Source organism: Penaeus monodon, chromosome 5, assembly GCF_015228065.2.
Source record: "Penaeus monodon isolate SGIC_2016 chromosome 5, NSTDA_Pmon_1, whole genome shotgun sequence".
In the NCBI taxonomy this organism is placed as follows: Eukaryota; Metazoa; Arthropoda; class Malacostraca; order Decapoda; family Penaeidae; genus Penaeus; species Penaeus monodon.
In genome coordinates this window covers 6,703,495-6,709,050 of record NC_051390.1, presented here as the reverse complement: position 1 = coordinate 6,709,050, position 5,556 = coordinate 6,703,495, and positions in this window count along the sequence as shown.

The following is a 5,556-nucleotide window of genomic DNA, read 5'->3' as shown; positions in this document are numbered from 1 at the left end:
CCAAGATAGATGTGAAAGAACCCGTAAAATACTAATCGCTTTTGTAGCCTTCACTTTTAACTGTTTGATGTGAGGCACCCATGTAAGCCTTGAGTCAAAAATTAGACCCAAGTACTTCACCTTTTGGACAAATTGCAGTGGGTTTGCTCCTACATAGAGGGAAGGATGGAATTTTCCTCATTTGTGAAAATGTATAGCCATGGTCTTACTTGGGGAAAACTTGAACCCATGATATGTTGCCCACTGTACAACCTGATTTATTGCAGCCTGCATGTGTCCTTGAGCATCCTGTAAGCTTCCTCCTGAGCAGTGCATGTAAAGTCATCCACATACAGATTACATGAGACAGCACTTGGAGCAACCTTTAAATTGTCATTTATAGCAATGGCAAACAGGGTCACACTTAAGACACTCCCTTGTAGGACCCCTTCCAGCTGATTTTCCAGGTTAGAGAAACCGTTTCCCACCCGAACTCTAAACTTCCTGTTAGCAAGGAAGCTTTGTATGAAGGTAGGTAATGCTCCTCTTAAACGAATGTCATACAGCTTCAAGAGTATTCCATGCTGCCAAGTGGTATCGTAAGCCTTTTATAGGTCAAAGACTGCTAACATGTGATGTCGCTGTGCAAAGGAATTCTGTATAGCAGTTTCCATCCTTACAAGTGCATCTGTGATCGATCTCAATCTTCTAAACCCATACTGATATGGGGTCAGCACGTTTTCCTTTTCTAGCAGCCATGTCAACCTGAAATTTACCATTTTCTCCATTAGCTTGCAGATGCAGTTGGTGAAAGAAATTGGTCTGTAATTTCCTGGTGTGGAAGTATCCTTGCCAGGTTTAGGGACAGGAATGATTATAGCCTCTTTCCATGTGGATGGCACTGTACCCTCCCTAAAGATCCTATTGAATAGGTCCAACAGGAACTTCTGGGAGCTCTCCGGTAAGCATTTGGTATGGAATATCGTCACTTCCTGGGGCAGTCTTAAGGCAGAGCAGAGTCCAACTCCTTGCTCAAAAATGGCAAGTTGTATGGAAGTTCTGCTGCAGTCCTACTGAAGAACGACAATATGTCTCGTTCCTGTTCAGCCCGAAGAGTGGAGAATCGGGCAGTGTAAGATGCTCCAGAGGAGATCTCTGCCATGGATTTAGCAAGCTCAATAGCAACATCTTTTTTGTCTGTGATGATTATGCCATCTATCGTCAAAGCAGGTGGTGACAGTGATGTGGTCTTTCCAGTGATCTTACGCACCTTGTCCCATACCCATACTAAGGGGGTTCCTGAGGTAATCAAGGAGACATACCGTTTCCATGATGTCCGTCTGGCCTCCTTTAGCACTCGCCTGGCTTTGGCTCGGGTCTTTTTGAAATGGATCAAGGTTATATCACTGGGGCGTCGTTTCAACTGCTTTAATGCAGCTTTCCTTGCTCTGACAGCTTGTTGGCATTCATCAGACCACCATGGTACTCGAGGTCGGTAATGCCTGCTACTTTTTGGAATGGATGCTTCTGCTGCAAGGTGAATTCGTGATGTGAAGTGATTAACAGCATCTTGAATGCACTGGAAATCATTCACAGATCCTTGAAATACTGCAGTTAATCTAAAAAGATTCCAGTCCGCAAGTAAAGTCACCATCTCTGCACTTCATTGTCTGGAATACCATTCACCTCCTGCAAAAGTATTGGAAAGTGGTCGCTTCCATGTAAGTCTTCCATGACCTGCCAAGTGAAATTCATCTGTGAATCAGGTGAGCCAATTGACAGGTCTATATTGGAGAATGTCCCAGTTTGAATTTGGAAATGTGTGGGAGTGTCACTGTTCAGTAAAACTGCATCTACTCTTAAGAACAAGGACTCCAATGCCCTTCCTGAGGGTTGACACAAAGTGTCTCCCCAGAGGTGAGGCCGACCTTGAAATCTCCCAAAAGAGTAGAAACGGATGTAGGCCAACGCCAAGATAAATATTCCAACATCTAGTTGCGATTATGTGAGAATGTAGATGGATGCAACAGTGTAAGGTCGTGTCAGCCTATTCACAGCCTTCACCTGCAGGTTGTCGCAGTTGGATGGCCTGGAAGGGAATATCTTGACGTACAGTATGCTACTCCTCCATGAGGTCCATTTGTACAAAGGTCCCATAATGGCTTAAATTTGGAATCCTCTCAGGGAAACCGGATGATTTTCCCTGGTATAATCTCATTGTAGACATACACAAACTGGATTATATGAAGCTATCAGATTATTGCAATTCTTCCCATTTGGCATGAATTCCCTGACAGTTCATCGGATTAGGTATCCAATTCTTTATATATTTCTTTCATAAGGTGTTGGCAGCACCTGTGGTCAAGGTTTGCCTCACCACCTTTAGCGCTATCCCTTTCCAGGATCCTTGGAGTACCTTTTAATGTTGTTTACCTGGGAACAGTTCACAGGTTCCCTTGGACAGGTTCAGGATTCTTTGCCTGGGCAAAGAGCGGGACCTGAGCCTTTGCTTCAGGGGCATTCTGTTAGCAGAGGAGGCCCCCTGTGATGTTGTGGCAGCTGGAGTCTTTTGCACAGGATCGGATTCCTTTGCCTGGGCAAAGGGTGTGCCTAGCCTTTACTTCGGGGCATTACTGCCTAGCAGCAGAGGCCCCTGTGGATGTGGTGGCAGGCTGGAAGCTATCACCGTTGAAGTCTGGAGCCTTAAATGTGGGCTCAAAGACTAATTGGAGGAGGAAGTCTCCTCAATAGACCCCTCATCCTACTCCATTTCTGGTGGAACAACTCACCAGAGGCAGTGTCAGCAATTTGCGGACTGAGGGTTAAAGAAAGGGGCAGTGTGTGGTGTCAGACGCATCGGAGGGCAAGGGTTGGTGCGAAGGAGGATGGCTAGAAAAGAAGCCAAAGACTTAACCTGGCTGTGCAAATAGCACACGGGCACGTCGCCTTTGCCTCTGAAAAACTAACTTTCTCCTTGCTCCTTATTCCCAATACTTCCTTTTCAAATTTGTACCTTTCTACACTGCTTTGAGAAGCTGCATAAGCCTCTTTGCAGTGGTAACAGCATATTGGGACATGGACAGTTGTCATCTCCTGATGACCTGTTTGTACACACCTTACACATACTCTTGGTTTTACCATTTTCTTTAAAAACGGCAAGAGTTGGCTCCATGCCAATAAAACCCTGCAGTGGACAGCACCGCATCGGGTGGGCAACATATGGCTTTATCTTCAGGTGGTTACCATGCTACTTAACCGATTCTGGAAGATAACGTGTTAAAAAGTTAGAGAAGAGCTGTGTCGACTGTTCCAAACCATACAACTTTCTTCTTAAAAGTTTTATGACACTTATTAAAATTCTCTAGTTCCTCTAAAAGTTTCTTTCAGGATACATCATCAGGTCTCGGGAAAAAACAATTCCACTACACTGATTGAGGTTTTGTGGAGGAGAACAGAAACTGAGCCCCAGGAATGTCGCATAATCGCACGCAAGACATTCACTCTCGTCTGGTGACGAAACCTCCAACTTACAGGCTACCATCTCGCTATGGGGTGATGCGAGGATCACGTTGACATACTTCAACAGATTGTCGATTAACTTCGAAAATATCAAGATCCATTGATTGATACACCATCAATGGTTCTTCACTAATAGGTACTTACTATATGAAAGTTTTTCATATTGTACGAGGTAAGAGTTCCTTAGTGGATGAGAGAGGACTTTTCCCCTTCTTAACTGGTTTGGAGCGGGAACCATTACCCCCCTCGATTCCCCATTCTTCCCTTTGGAAGCTGAAAGGTTCCAAAGAAAATAATGTGATGTTCAGGGGAATGGTAGGGGGATTGCGTAGGTCGTCAGGGAGAGAGCTATATCTTTGTAAAAGTTGTAGTACTCATACAAATTGGAATTCTCATTTCCTCACCCCCCCATCCACCATGGAGCCAACGAGGGGAAAGGATAGTTGGGGTTCAAAATCTCCAACAGCCACAGGGGTAATGAGGAAATATAAGCAGCACCATTACAGTACTGATGACAGTCGTGGGACCTATGCGCTACCGAATGAATAGTGCCTGCTGACCCTAGCCATATTGACCAGCCGATGACTTGACCGGGCCCTGATCAAATGTATGTATATATATATATATATATATATATATATATATATATATATATATATATATATATATATATACACACAAACTTATATATATACACAGACACACACACACACACACACACACATACACACAAACACACACACATACACACACACACACACACACAACACCACACACACACACACACAACACACACACACAACACACACATCTAAATCTATATATATATACTATATATATATATATATATATATATATATACATATATATATATATATATTTATAAATATATAGATAGATAGATAGATAGATAGATATAGATATAGATATATATATACATACACACATATACACAGACACACACACACACACATATAAACACACACACACACACACACACACACACACACACCCCACACACACACACACACACAAACACACACACACACACACAGATACACACACACACACACACACACACACACACATACACACCCCACACACACACACACATATATATATATATATATATATAAAATATATATATATATATATATATATATGAATATATATGTATATATATATATATATATATATATATATATATTTTATAATATGGGCGGTGGCCGAATGGTTAAGAGCGTCGGACTCAAGACTGTCACGACGGCAATCTGAGTTCGAGGGTTCGAGTCACCGACCGCCGCGTTGTTCCCTTAGGAAAAGGAACTTCACCTCGATTGCCTGCCTGGGCCACTGGGGGACCAAGTCAGCCCAAGTCAGTGCCGGGGTAAATAGAGATGGGGACTCGAAAAAAAAAAAAAAAAAAAAAAAAAAAAAAAAAAAAAAAAAAAAAAAAAAAAAAAAAAAAAAAAAAAAAACACCGGGCGGAAGGCAATGGAAAAACTACCGCTCTAAATTGCCAAGAAAATCATGGAAGCCCATGATCGTCAAGGCCGCGGTGGCGAATGGTTAGAGCGTCGGACTCAAGACTGTCACGAGGCAATCGAATTCGAGAGTTCGAGTCCCCGACCGCCGCGTTTTCCCCTTGGGCAAGGAACTTCACCTCGATTGCCTCCCTAGCCACTGGGTGGCCAAGCCAGCCCAAGTCAGTGCTGGTCCCAAGCCCGGATAAATAGAGAGAATGATTACCTAAAAAGGTAACACCGGCACTCTCCGTGGAAAGGAACTGGGGACCCTACCCCACGTACTCACTCCAAGAGCATCACAACGTGAAAAAACTCCCAATTGAGTATCATGCTGTGACCACGGCGGCTCAGACATGAACCTACCGTTAAATGATGATGATATTAAAATTTTATATATATATATATATATATAATAAATATATATACACCCCACCCCAAAATACACACACACGCGCAGACACACAAACACACAACCCCACAACACACACACACCCCAACACACCCCCAGACACACACACACCCCAACACTTTC